The sequence below is a fragment of the Rhinopithecus bieti genome, unplaced genomic scaffold (assembly GCF_001698545.2).
Source record: "Rhinopithecus bieti isolate Rb0 unplaced genomic scaffold, ASM169854v2 scaffold_16175, whole genome shotgun sequence".
NCBI classification, from domain to species: domain Eukaryota; kingdom Metazoa; phylum Chordata; class Mammalia; order Primates; family Cercopithecidae; genus Rhinopithecus; species Rhinopithecus bieti.
Window position 1 is genome coordinate 764,861 of NW_016808491.1, and position 14,899 is coordinate 779,759.

The window sequence follows — 14,899 nt, forward strand, 5'->3', positions numbered from 1 at the left end:
CGGGCTTCCCTGCCCCGCCCGGCTTCCCTGCCCCGCCCGACCCCGCGTCACCGGGGACGCCGGTTTTGAGGCGGCCTGGCCGGGTCCCCAGGGACCTCTGCTGCCCAGGAGGCGGGGTGGGGCTGGGCGCGAGCGCGGACGCGGGCAGGGCGGCGCCCGGGGGAGGGCGAGAGGCCAGGGCGTTCCGCGGCGGGGTCACGCTTCCGGCTCTGCGGTGGCTTTTGCATGACACATTTGTGACCCGAAGCAATTTTCTTTCCACTTTTAATTTTTTCTCGTTGTTAGAGAGCCGAGTGCTAAATATGGTGAGAAGGAAGCCTAAGGAAGAGTACAGGAATGAAGCCATTAATTCACTCATTCATTCAACAGATGGCCCTTGAACAGCTTCCCTGTGTGCAATGAGGGCGGGCAGTGAGGGCCCTCGTGGAGCTCACTGTCTGGAGGATTTAGACCAGCAAATGTTCTATTTCCAAGCGATCGAGGGAGTTGTTTTTCCTCCTCTACAAAATGCAATGTTGAGCGGAGTAGGAATTACACAGAGGATTCAGACACGCAGGGGAGGTGACATTCATCCACATAACTGTACTACAAGGCAGAATGGCATGAGTGTTCTGAGAAGGTGTGGGTGGTGAGGGCAGGGAAAGGGAAATCGGTGGTGACCCTTGAGCTGGGCCATCAATGATTGGTCATATTTGGATATGGGAAAATGTGGAAAAGGTATCCCAGCTGATAGCAGCAGGCACTGCCACCTCTCCACAAATGTGTGTAGAATGAATGAATTCCCTCAGAATTCTGGCTCGAGGGAGAAGGGAAGGAAGCAAGTGGAGGCACCAAAGGTAGAGGGCAAAGTGCCTTGATTGGCAGACCTAGGCCTTTGGACTTAGCTGTGCCTGGAAGCCACTGGAAGCTGTTTCAGGGAGTGACATGAAAAGTGGGTGTAGCCAGTTCTAGGTGCTTCGGGAGCTGCAGGTTAAGGTGCAGACATGGCCAAATCCAAGCACAACACCACACACAACCAGTGCCGAAAATGGCACAGAAATGGCATCAAGAAACTCCAATCACAAAGATACGAATCTCTTAAAGGGATGGACCCCAAGTTCCTGACAAACATGTGCTTTGCCAAGAAGCACAACAAGAAGGCCTAAAGAATATACAGGGCAACAATGCCAAGGCCATAAGTGCACGTGTTGAGGCCTTGCCCTCATAAACCCCAAGGAGGTTAAGCCCAAGATTCCAAAGGGTGTCAGCTCTTGCCTACATTGCCTGCCCCAAGCTTGGGAAACGTGCTCGTGCTCTCATTGCCAAGGGGCTCAGGCTGTGCCAGGCAAAGACCAAGGCCAAGGATCAAACCAAGGCCCAGGCTGCAGCTCCAGCTTCAGTTCCAGCTCAGGCTCCCAAAGGAGCCCAGGCTCCTACAAAGGCTTCAGAGTAGAGATCTCTGTTTGCCAACATGAGGATAGAAGGATTATCCTCCTTGGACTGCTATCTGCATGGGGCTGATGTCCTCCTTTGCTATTTGTATAAATAAACTTTAGGCGGTGGGGGGGAGGGGAATAAAGGGTCTGAGGAACCCCCCCATCTTCCTTACTAAAACCAAACACTGATCCTGAAATGGAAAGAAACTTCCATGTGATGAGATACAGGGGGTCTTGTGGTTGAGATTCCTGCCTGCTGTCCCCACCCCCATTCTCTTTGCCTTGGGACTTTTACCATGCCTGGTGGGTATTACAATGGCTCGATCTTCTGAAGTGGCCATTTTTGTAATATTAGGTGCCCTGGTTAAGATTCCTTCCTTGGCTCTATCTCCCAGGACAGTGAGCATAGGACTTGCAGATGCTTGGCATCTATTTCAGGATCTCTCTAAGGTAGGAGACTGTCCAATGTGGTCCCATTGAATTGTTAGGCTAACATGGCTGAACGCAGCTAGTAGCTACCTAAGGTCAACTGTAACTAAAGGTTTTGGGATGAATTTGAGGAAACAGAAGTCAAGGCTTCCTGGTTGAGCCTCCTCTCCATATGTAAACATTCTCCCTTCATGTTCAACCTTGGAGAACCTGGTTTTATGAAGGGCAGGTTTCCTGATAGTGGACAATGTAGGAAAAGACTGGAGGCTTGGACGAGCCCATTGAGGAAGTTGTTGCAATAGCTGGCCTGGAAGTTCTGAGGAATGGGCCCACAGTAATGACAGCAGAAGTGGAGTGAATGTAGACAGTAAGGTGGAAATGGACTGGAAGGAAGGATTTAATAACAGATGTGAAGGTGCAAGGGAACAGAAGGGGAAAGATGACACTAAGGCTTGGGGGCCGGGTGACTTGGTATATGTTTCTATGGGAGGAGAAAGATTTGGAAAGAACGATGATTCGTTGTTTTGGACATCCTGACTTTGAGATGCTGTTATGGATTTGGAGAGATGAAATCAATAGACTTGATGGTTGCTTGAAACCTTGAGGCTGGCAAGATTGGGAAGGTGAAGGACAGATTCTTGGAGAGGATTCTTGGAGTTTAGATGGTAGATGCAAGTTGAGAAGGAAGAAGCAGCATCCAGGTAGAATGGAGAAAGACTGGGCTTATTTAGTCAGGGAAACTAGGAGACGGGAAGCCGAGAGGTGGAGATTGAGAAAAAGGCTTTGAATTTGATGGATCTGGTCAGTGGAGACCCAGAGCTAGCAGAGAAGAAAGGGTGAGAGCTAGATGTGAGAGCTCTAGATGGAGGGCAGAGACCTTGGTTACAGAGTAGATACTCTTTTTTTTTTTTTTTGGAGACAGAGTCTTGAGTCTTGCTCTGTCACCAGGCTGGATGGAGTGCAGTGACATGATCTCACTTGCTGCAACCTCTGCCTCCCGGGTTCAAGAAATCCTCCTACCTCAGCTTCCCGAGTAGCTGGAATTACAGATATGCACCACCATATGCACCACAAAAAATATGCCCAGCAAATTTTTGTATGTTTAATAGAGGCAGGGTTTTACTATGTTGGCCAGGCTGGTCTTGAACTCCTGACCTCAAGTGATCTGCCCGCCTCAGCCTCAAAAAGTGCTGGAATTACAGGCATAAGCCACTACTCCTGGCCTCAGAGTAGATACTCTTTTTTTTTTTGAGACAGAGTCTCGCTGTGTCACCCAGGCTGGAGTGCAGTGGCACCATCTCAGCTCACTGCAAGCTCTGCCTCTCAGGTTCACGCCATTCTCCTGCCTCAGCCTCCCGAGTAGCTGGGACTACAGGCGCCCCCCACCACGCCCGGCTAATTTTTTGTTTTTTCAGTAGAGACGGGGTTTCACTGTGTTAGCCAGGATGGTCTCGATCTCCTGACCTCGTGATCCGCCTGCCTCAGTCTCCCTAAGTGCTGGGATTACAGATGTGAGCCACCGTGCCTGGCCAGAGTAGATACTCTTTAAAGAAATTAGAAGGAAAATGAAAGTAACATTCAGTTGGGCTGGTCAAGTCAGTCCAAGATTTTTAGGGAATGCAAAACTCAAACATATTTTAGACCGAGGGGTACTATTTAGTAGAGAGGGGAAAATTGAAAAAGCAAAAATAAATGAGATAGTTAATGAATGGAGCAGGTCAAAAATTAAACTTGGGCTATAGGTGGGAGAGGTTAGTTTCTGAAAGTGGGGGGCGAGGAAGAAGATTGGAGAACTGTGCTTCCCTTCTCTCATGGCAGGCTACTTAGTGAGTGCTCTTCATATTTCAAAGCAAGCCTGGGTGTCCTCACTCCTCCTAGGAAGTCCGTTGGCGCTATCCACTTCTCTTTACAGCACCAGTAATACCATATTCCATGCCTTGGCTGTACACTTATACCATATTGCAGTGTGATTGTTTACTAAACTAAGAGCTCCTTGTGGGTAGGGACAGTGGCTTGTATTAGGAATCTGATATGCAAATAAATGAATACCATCCAAAAGAGAATAAGCAAAGGCTATTTATTCAGGGCTTGCTGGGACAAGGGCGTCAGCCATCATCACTTCCATTTGGCAGAGACTCAAAGATAGGCTGGGGATGGAAAAGTGTTACAGTAGGGAAAGGAAGGGGGTTGGTGGGCGGTGGTGGTTCAGGTGTGCCCAGCTGGAGAAGTTTCCTAGCAGCATGCATCCCATGTGATTGGTGAGAGGGCCATATCTGGCTTTTCTGGTTAGTCCCAAGTTGGAGTTGGGGGCAAAAATTAGGGCAACTGGCCGTTACTGATTAAAGCCTGACCATTTGGGGCTGATTGCTACAGAGTTCCTGGAATGATTGCTGCAGACTGTGGGTTAGAATTCTATTTTAATATGTGGGCTGGGTGTAGTGGCTCATACCTATAATCCCAACATTTTGGGAAGCCGAGGTGGGCAGATCACTTTGGGTCGGGAGTTTGAGACCAGCCTGGCCAACGTGGTGAAACCCTATCTCTACTAAAAATACAAACAAATCGGCCTGGCATGGTGGTGGGCTCTTGTAATCCCAGCTACTCCAGAGCTACTCCAGAGGCTGAGACAGGAGAGTTGCTTGAACCTGGGAGGCAGAGGTTGCAGTGAGCCGAGATCATGCTACTGCACTCCAGCCTAGGTGACAGAGCAAGACTCTCTCTCTCTCTCTCTCTCTCTCTCTCTCTCTCTCTCTCTCTCTCTATATATATATATATATATATATTTGAAAAGCAAAATAAATGAGATAGTTAATGAATGGAGCAGGTCAAAAATTAAACTTGGGCTATAGGTGGGAGAGGTTAGTTTCTCTATATATAGTTTCTCTCTCTCTCTATATATATATAGAGAGAGAACACACACACACACACACACACACACACACACGATCTGGCCATTTTCCATTTGTATATTCAGTCTCTCACTGGCAACATGGGCTGAATGACCTTAATTGGCATCAAAGATGTTTTGGGGAGGAGAGCTGAAGTCAGATGACCCAAGTGTAAGGAAAGTGTGTTTCACATAATTGATATGGCAGGAGGGTGTTGGTGGCTGGGTGGGGTGCAGGGCCTGGGGAAGTCCAGAGGGTAGGAATGGGCGAGGAAGGGTAGAACCAGTCAGTCCTGTTTCTTAACCTTTCTCTGGCATTTGTTGCTGGAGTCTGGGGCCTGTTGGCTCAGGCCTGGCTGGGGGTCAGGAAGTTGTTCTTGCTCTACAAAGGTCACCTGACTTCACTCATCATGCATTTCATGCTTGGTCTTCCCTCTGTCTTCATGAATCACAGCAGCACATTCACTATTCAGGGTGAGCCAGAAGAGGAAAGAAGAGAAATAGAGGGAGTGGATTTTTTTTGGAGTGATTTAAAGTTGCTTAAAATAAAGGGCACAGGATCATAGTTGATGAAGATGCCCACCATGGCCTATTTTCCACCTCCAGGGACTTGGTCCTGGGTGTATTCTTGGTCTTCTGGTCAAATCCTAAAATGGGTTCCTAGGTCTCTGTAGCTCAAAATTGCAAGTGGTCTGTTGGCCTCAGCTCTGCAGAAGAGAGAGGGAAAATGAATTGCATGGATTAAGAAAAAGGGTATACTCAGCTGGGCGTGGTGGCTCACGCCTGTAATCCCAGCACCCTGGAAGGCTGAGGCGGGTGGATCACCTGAGGTCAGGAGTTCAAGACCAGCCTGACCAACATGGAGAAACCCTGTCTCTACTAAAAATACAAAAAAATTAGTCAGGCGTGGTGGTGCATGCCTGTAATCCCAGCTACTCGGGAGGCTAAGGTAGTAGAATTGTTTGGACCCTGGAGGCGGAGATTGCGGTGAGCTGACATCTCACCATTACACTCCAGCCTGGGCAACAAGAGGGAAACTCCGGGGCCGGGCGCGGTGGCTCAAGCCTGTAATCCCAGCACTTTGGGAGGCCGAGACGGGCGGATCACGAGGTCAGGAGATCGAGACCATCCTGGCTAATACGGTGAAACCCTGTCTCTACTTAAAATACAAAAAAACTAGCCGGGCGATGAGGCGGGCACCTGTAGTCCCAGCTACTCGGGAGGCTGAGGCAGGAGAATGGCGTAAACCCGGGAGGCGGAGCTTGCAGTGAGCTGAGATCTGGCCACTGCACTCCAGCCTGGGTGGCAGAGCAAGAAAAAAAAAAAAAGAGGGAAACTCCATCTCAAAAAACGAACAAACAAACAAACAAAAAAACAAAAAAAGGGTACACCCGGCCGTACATGGTGGCTCATGCCTGTAATCCCAGCACTTTGGGATACCTGGGTGGGTGGATCACCTGAGGTCAGGAGTTGGAGACCAGCCTGACCAACATGGAGAAACCCCATCTCTACAAAAATGCACAAATTAACTGGGCGTGGTGGCACATGCCTGTAATCCCAGCTACTCAGGAGGCTGAGACAGGCGAATAGCTTGAACCCGGGAGGTGGAGGTTGCAGTGAGCCGAGATCATGCTATTGTACTCCAGCCTGGGCAACAAGAGTGAAACTCTGAAACTCCATCTCAAAAAAAAAAAAAAAAAAAAAAAAGAGGTACACCCTTCTGGAGAATGAGTCAGGTGTGAGACAGGTGTGAAAAGAACTGGTAGGGGTTAAGTGAGTGACTGCCCGACATGAGCCTTAAGGTGTGGCCTAAATGAATGGCACTCAGTGTGGGTTGGTTTCAGGTCCTGAGGCCAGGTGTGGGGGCCCCACTGCTGGTTGATCTTGGTCACACCAGAAAGTGAACAGGATCGGGTCATATGAGCCATTTGGTATGAGGAAAGGTTGAGAATTCTTTTTTTGTTGTTTGTTTGTTTTTTGATTTTTTTTTTTTTTTTTTGAGTAGTCAAATGCAGTAGTGAGAAGGGGCAAAGAGTAGAATGAGAAGTTTGATCTGTAACTGACTATCAACAATCAACTAACTCACTACCTTTGGACCAGCCCAAGTGAGAGTTCTTGATGGAGAATGTCAGTCCTAAATTTGGGTGGGTGTGGGAAATACATGACGGTTTGAATAGCCCTGCAAATATTACATTGCTGGAGAGAGTAGAGTGCTCTGTGTCTTGGAGGGGTTTAAAAGCAGAGTCTATGTTTTCGTTTCTGGATTTTTTTTTTTTTTGTCAGGGATGTTGGAAAGGAGAGAACGTGAGATTTCTCAGATTCCTTCCACCTCTGGAATTTGGTGCAGTCTCTTAAGAGCAATGCAATTTTATGTAGTGTTAGAGGCCACTTGGGAATGCTTTTCCTTCCTGAGTTTTGGCACCCTTGACTTATTTCCTCCTGTTGTTTGATCTGTCTTTCCAGATTTGACAGACAGAATCTCAGGAAGGTTGTGCAGTGGATTTGTTTGGTCTGACTGTGAATGGTCGAGGGTTAGGTTAAAAGCAGATTTAAAATTTAAGCACTGCATTTGTGCTTTTTTGTTGTTGTTGCTGTTGGTTTTTTAGAGACAGGGTCTAGATTTTTGGCCAGATGTTTGGTCATGGACTCCTGGGCTCAAGTGATCCTCCCATCTTAATCTACCAAAGTGCTGGGATTACAGGTGTTAGCCATTGTGCTTGGCCTGCCTTTGTGCTTTTAAACTACCTTCTTCCCTTGACTGTGAACATCTCTTTACTGTACTATAAAGTCCATCAGGTAATGTCTGAGAAGTACACTGAAGTTGTTGCTCGTGTATTGAAGTAAAGAGTGAGAGTGGTTCTCAGAGGCTGGCAGCCTCCCTCCCTTCCTGAGTTGCAGCTTTACTTGGTTGCAGTGGAGAGGAAGGACAGGTGAGCAGGGCTGAAAAGGTGAGGAGGTGAACTTTCCACTTCTGAGTCAGCTGTTACCCAGCAGGCGGGGAGGATGTGGCGAAGACAGGGAGTGATTATGTCAATTTGAATATTATAGTTTCTGGGATATCCGCCCATCAATGGGTAGACACCTGAATGCACAAAGATATTGCTCTTGATTTTTGTATCAATGCATTTCTCCATCAGTCTTCCCATTGATGTAATTGGGAGTTGACTAGTTAACCATCAGTGTTAGTACCTTCTTTTATTCATTAACAAAGAGTGGTTGAGTGGTTGGTTATAACAATGTCTAACACATTTTAATTGCTTTTCATGTATTATCTCATTGATATGGTTTGGCTGTGTCCCTACGCAAATCTCAACTTGAATTGTAGCTACCATAATTCCTATGTGTTGTGAGAGGCACCGGGTGAGAGACAATTCAATCATGGGAGAGGTTTCCCCCACACTGTTCTCGTGGTAGTGAATAAGTCTCACGAGATCTGATGGTTTTATAAGGGGTTTCTCCTTTCACTTGTCCCTCGTTCTCTCTTGCTGCTGCCATGTAACACATGCCTTTTGCCTTCTGCCATGATTGTGAGGCCTCCCAGCCACTTGAAACTGTGAGTCCATTAAACCTCATTTTCTTTGTAAATTACCCAGTCTCAGGTATGTCTTTATCAGTAGCATGAAGACAGACTAATATACCCTCATTTACTCTTTAATCCTCACAACAACCATATGAAGTAGGTTTATTATTATTCTCGTTTTACAGATTTACAGGATACAGGCACAGAGATCACCAAGGATTACAGAGCTAGTAAGTGGCATAGCTAGGATTGTAACTAACCCAAGCGCGTGTAACCACCATGCCAAATACCAGGCACTGCATCTTGCAGACTGTTTCTAACAATGACTACAAAATCTGTGGAAATGGATATAAATATTCATGTAAATTATCTCATATTTGCATATTACTTTACACTTCATACAGCATTTATATTTCTCATTTAATCTTGACTACAACATCTTCATCTCATGGATGAAGAGATCTGGCTGGGCACAGTGGCTCATGCCTGTGATCCCAGCACTTTGGGAGACTGTAGCAGGAGTATCGTTTGAGCCCAGGAGTTTGAGACCAGTCTGGGCAACATAGGGAGATCCCGTGTCTACAAAATAATAATAATAATAAATTGTCTGGGCGTGGTGGTGCATGCCTGTGGTCCCAGCTACTTGGGAGGCTGAGGTGGGAGAATCGCCTGAGCCTGGGAGGTCGAGGTTGCAGTGAGCCATGATTGTGCCACAGCACTCCAGCCTGGGTGACAGAGGGAGACCAAAAAAAAAAAAAAAAAACAAAACAAAAAACTGGAGAACTGACAGTTTAACTTGCTAAAATCACATAACCAAGGAACAGGACTCCAATCCTGACTCTGGTTGAGACACCAAAACCAGTCTCACCCTCTCATTGTTAGGTGTAGTTTTAGCTTGGGTGAGCACTGCAGAGCTGGGACGGGCAGTGAACCTAGCTCAGCAGCGTTAGCCGGGGGATGTGGTAATAGTAACAAAGAATACTTGTCAGCCTTTCCCTCCTCTTAGATTTTGGGTTCTTCAACGTTCCTGTTTCTCTGCCAGTAATCCTAGACGTCCCTCGGAGTCCCTCACCTCTGCAGTCGTTCCCTCGGTTACTACCGGCAACCACCTCTCTGCTTTCAGGCCCTGAGTATGCTGACGACAGAACTAAAGCCAGCCTTGACGTCGGTACCGAGCACCCCCGACACAGCTCTCCCTCAGATCATAGCAAAGCCCTAGCGATCTGTCTCTGGCCTGGAGAATTTCTCTCCCTTGGGTTATTCTGTTACATTTGTCCCACAGCTGTGCTATGCGGCAATCGAGACTTGCTGAAAGACTTCTTTCAGTATTGCCTTTTCTTTCCCCAGGATTCTGACTCCAGTCCCTGAGGTTGAGGTTGAGCTAGTCTGGCAATGCTCCTCTCTGTGTGGTCCACCTGGGAGCAGTTTAGAAAAGCAGATTCTCAGGCCCTGCCTCTCCCCTGCTGAATCAGAATCTTTGGGGACACTGTGTTTTAACAGGATCTCTAGGAAGCATGACCAGCTGTCTTGGTTTGCACAGAATTGAGGGGTTTCCTGGGACACAGGACTTTTTGTATTAAAACTAGGACGAGTTAGTCACTAGTTTCCAGGTGATTCTTAACCAAGCCTCAGGCTGTGGAACAGTGGACCCGTGTGGTCAGAGAGTTGCCCTGCAAAGTCCTGCAGAATAGGCTAATCATGGCTGAATAATAAGCACCCCTGCCTGTATTTCTTTGGAAACCACCTTCTTATCTGCAGATAGTCTGAGAAGCCTTGGTAGCCTGGAACCCATCTTAGTTTTTTTTTTTGCTGGTATGGGGAACAAACTACATGATGTATTGAGCCAGGTACTGTCTTTGGGGTTATACTAACCCCAAAGTTAAATTATTTTCTTTCCTTTCTTTTCTTTTCTCTTCTCTTTTCTTTTACTTTTTTCTTTTCTTTTCTTTTCTGTCTTCTTCCTTCCCTCCCTTACTTCCTTCTTTCCTTCCTTCCTCTTTCTCACTCTTTCTCTCGTTCTCTCGTTCTTTCTCTCTTTCTTTCCTTTCTTTTTGTGTATCTCATTTAAATAAATTATTCTAAATGGGTCATTAAAACAGGTACCCTAAGAATGAAGTGTGTGCTAGATGTGGTAGCTCACATTTGTAATCCCAGGACTTTGGGAGTCCGAGGTGGATGAATCACTTGAGTCTGGGAGTTCCAGACCAGCCTGGGCAACATGGTGAAACCCCATCTTTACAAAAAAATACAAAAATTAGCCAGTTGTGGTGGTGTGTGCCTGTAGTCCCAGCTCCTTGGGAGGCTGAGATGGGAGGATCACTTGAGCCCAGGAGGTTGAGGCTGCAGTGAGCTGTGATCACACTACTGCACTCCAGCCTGGGCAACAGAGTGAGACCCTGTATCAAAAGGAAAAAAAAAAAAAGGCCAGGTGTGGTGGCTCATGTCTGTAATTCCAACACTTTGGGAGGTTGAGGTGGGTGGATCGCTTGAGGTCAGGAGTTCAAGACCAACCTGGCCAACATGGTGAAAACTCATCTCTGCTAAAATATAAAATTAGCTGGGTGTGGTGGTGCACACGTGTGGTGCCAGCTACTCAGGAGCTGAGACACGAGAATCGCTTGAGCCTGGGAGGCAGAGGTTACAGTAAGCTGTGATCGTGCCAATGCTCTCCAGCCTGGGGGACAGAGCGAGACCTTATCTCAAAAAAANTACCATTTTGTTCCAGCAGCCTGGGTCACAGAGTGAGACTCCATCTCAGGGGGGGGAAAAAAAAAAAAGGCCAGGTGTGGTGGCTCATGTCTGTAATTCCAACACTTTGGGAGGTTGAGGTGGGTGGATCGCTTGAGGTCAGGAGTTCAAGACCAACCTGGCCAACATGGTGAAAACTCATCTCTGCTAAAATATAAAATTAGCTGGGTGTGGTGGTGCACACGTGTGGTGCCAGCTACTCAGGAGCTGAGACACGAGAATCGCTTGAGCCTGGGAGGCAGAGGTTACAGTAAGCTGTGATCGTGCCAATGCTCTCTAGCCTGGGGGACAGAGCGAGACCTTATCTCAAAAAAAAAAAAAAAAAAAAAAAAAAAAAAAGGATCAAAGACCTAGTATTTGATTGCACAACAGGGTGACTATAGTTAATAATAATTTAATTGTGTATTTTAAAATAACTAAAAGACCATGACTATTGTTTGTAATACAGAGGATAAAGACTGAAAGGGATGGATATCCCATTTAACATGACAGGATTACTACGCATCGCATGCCCGCATCAAAACATCTCAGGTACCCCATAAATATATACACCTGTGTACTCACAAAAGTTAAAGTTAAAAATAAAAAAGAAGGAAATGTCAGAACTTTAGGGAGAAGGACTTTCGGGGGCTCTTTATCCTCTGCTACTCAAAATGTGATCCACCTGTGAGCTCGCTAGAAATCCAAAATATAGGGCTCCTCCTCAGACCAACTGATTTGGAGCCTGCAGTTAAACAAAGGTTAGGATCCCCAGGTGTTTTGTTTGTTTGTTTGTTTTTGAGACTGAGTTTCGCTCTGTCACTCAGGCTGGAGTGCAATGGCACAATCTTGGCTCACTGCAACCCCCGCCTCCTGGTTTCAAGAGATTCTCTTGCCTCAGCCTCCCAAGTAGCTGGGACTACAGGTGCATGCCACTACACCTGGCTAATTGTTTGTATTTTTAGTAGAGACGGGGTTTCACCATGTTAGCCAGGATGGTCTCAATCTCCTGACCTCATGATCCGCTGCCTCGGCCTCCCAAAGTGCTGAGATTACAGGCGTGAGCTACTGTACCTGGTCCCCAGGTGTTTCTTTGTTTGTATTTTTCTTTTTTAGTATGTATGTATTTTTTTACCTTTATGGGTACATAGTAGGTGTGTATATTTATGGGACATGTGACTTTTCTTTTCTTTTTAGAAACAAGATCTCACTCTGTTTTCTAGGCTGGAGTGCAGTGGCATGATCATAGCTCATGTAACTTTGCACTCCTGGGCTCAAGCAACCCGGGTTCCTGCCTCAGCCTCCCCAGGTGATTTGAATGCACTTTAAAATTCGAGAAGCCCAAAGTCCTTGTTTTAAAGATGAAAAAACTGAGATCTGGAAAGGTTAAGTGGTGTGCTCAAGGTCACACAGTGAATTTGACTCAGCTAGATTTAGGATCCGGCTCTAACTAGCTTTCAAGTCCAGTGCTTCCCCCTATACCTGGCTGCCTTCCTTTAAGGCCATGTGTTTGTCTGGGCCTATTTGTTAAATAAACTTGAACTTAATTCAGTTTCTTTTTAAAACATTTTCTATTCTATCCTTCACTAATTCAGACTGGACTTCCTTTAATTTATCTGAGTGAGTCCCACCTCTTTGCTTCTTAATATTTTTTATGTTTATTAGATTAGCTCAATAGTTACGTGAAATAGTCCTTTTCCAGCTGGTTTTTTTTTTTTTTTTTTTTTTTTTTTCTGAGACAGAGTCTTGATCTGTTGCCCAGATGGGAGTGCAGTGGCATAATCTTGGCTCACTGCAACCTCTGCCTTCCAGGTTCAAGTGATCCTCTGGCCTCAGCCACCAGAGTAGCTGAGATTACAGGTGCCTGCCACCATGCCCGGCTAATTTTGTTGTATTTTTAGCAGAGACGGGGTTTCACTATGTTGGCCAGGCTGGTCTCGAACTCTTGGCCTCAGTGATGTGCTCTCCTTGGCCTCCCAAAGTGCTGGGATTATAGACGTGAGCCACCGCGCCCGGCTGAGTTTTTGTAAATGGATCTATATAAATTCTGCATCTTTATAATGACAAGTTTTTTATTTTTAAACTTTTTAAAGAGACAGTCTAGCTCTGTTGCCCAGTCTGGAGTGCAGTGGCTCAATCAAAGCTCACTGCAGCCTTGATCTCCTGAGCTCGAGAGATCCTCCCACATCAGCCTCACAAGTAGCTAGGATTACGTGTATGCCCCACCATGCCCAGCTAATTAAATTTTTTTTTTTTTTTTGGTAGAGATGGGTTCTTGCTATGTTGACCAGGCTGGCACTTTGGGAGGCTGAGGTAGGAGGATTATTTGAAACCAGCCTGGGCAACATAGTGGGATCCTGTCTCTAAAAAAAAAAATTAAATGAAAAATTAGCCAGGTGTGGTGGGATGTACCTGTAGTCCTCATTACTGTGGAGGCTGAGGAGCGAGGATAGCTTGAGCACAGGAGGTCGAGGCTGCAGTGAGCTGTCATCACACCATTGCACTCCAGCCTGGGTGACAGAGGTGACAGAGTGAGACCTTGTCTCAACAAACAAACAAACCAAAATGATGCCATTACAAGTGTGAGCCACTGCACTTGGTCCTAGACAAGTATTTTACATAAGAAAAAAATTATAAAAATTTCCATTTGTCAACCTTAAATAATGAGATTCAGAATGTATAATATATATGAAATACAGAGTTTATTCAACTCCATATGAAATATAGCGTTTATTCTAGCATAAAACTTGAGGGTGGCCACTGGGAAACACTGACTTCAAATGAATGGAGTCTTCCTTTCAAAGTGGGGAAATTACCGTTTCATTTATGTAGAAATTGTAGCAGAATTACATTTTCCATACAAGACCAGTGCATATGCCACAGCTATTTGGTTGGTTACAGATTGTTACACTCCAAGGAAAATTACTTTATTACTCCATGAGGAGAGATAGTGATCTAAGAGGGTCTTATCTCTGGTGCCATTTGGGCTTAATTATTTACAGAGGGAGAAAAAGGCAGAAGTTACAACTGTATATATACTTTGTGACTCAAACTGCATGGCCACATTCTTGTCAAGGCTTGGTATAATTTAAAGTTCCAACAGCTTTAAGTTTGAACTACTTAATTTCACATATTTTATTGTTGTTTCAATAGAATCATATTTATATCTATTATTGTACTACATGCATTTATGTGTGATTTCAGTGTCTACTTAAGGTTTTTAGCCTTTGGACAGTGTGTTTATGTTGTCTGTTCACTGGGGAAGTAGCTTATAATGAATGTGCTTCTTTGGTTTTCAGTGAAAAATTCTTACAGGCTTCCTTAGCTTGGGTTACTTTAGTTACTTGTTCTCTAAAGCTGTGTACCTGCTATCTACCATCTCTCAATGGCATCAGGAGAAATTTGGGATCCAGAAACAAAATGATTTCCCTATAAAAATTTGAGTTTCCCTCCCCATTTTGCCATCAAGGCTTTAATTCTATCAGCCCCCAAGTGAAAACAAACCAAATGTTTATCATCAGATTGTACACCATATATTATCAGATTATCATCAGATGCAAATTATGCATCATATATTCTGCATCTTGGGTTTCATGGTTGTCTACATTTGTTAAAACCCACTGAAACTGCACACTTAAACATGGAGGTGTTTTATTGTATGCATATTATATCTCAATAAAGTTGGTTTTTAAAGTAAAAAATGTAATTTTCAATATTTTCTTACTATTGTGGTAAAGTAGACATAAGGCAAATTTTTACCATTTTAGCTTTTTTGAAGTGTGCAATTGAGAAGCAAGTTGTATATTATTGTGCAACCATCACTACCATCCATCTTCAGAACCTTTTCATTATCCCAAACAGAAACACCATACCCAAGATTTAGGGTGTTTAATAAGATTGCATTCTTTTTTTTTTTTTTAA

At 45.3% G+C, this 14,899-nt stretch overlaps 1 protein-coding gene and 1 pseudogene across 1 annotated transcript in view; both read left to right on the forward strand.

The window, feature by feature from the left end:
• SUSD1 (sushi domain containing 1) overlaps positions 1-14,899 on the forward strand; it is a 52,331-nt gene that overhangs the window by 1,388 nt on the left and 36,044 nt on the right. The window lies entirely within an intron of this gene.
• LOC108538584 (60S ribosomal protein L29 pseudogene) lies at positions 984-1,432 on the forward strand (annotated as a pseudogene).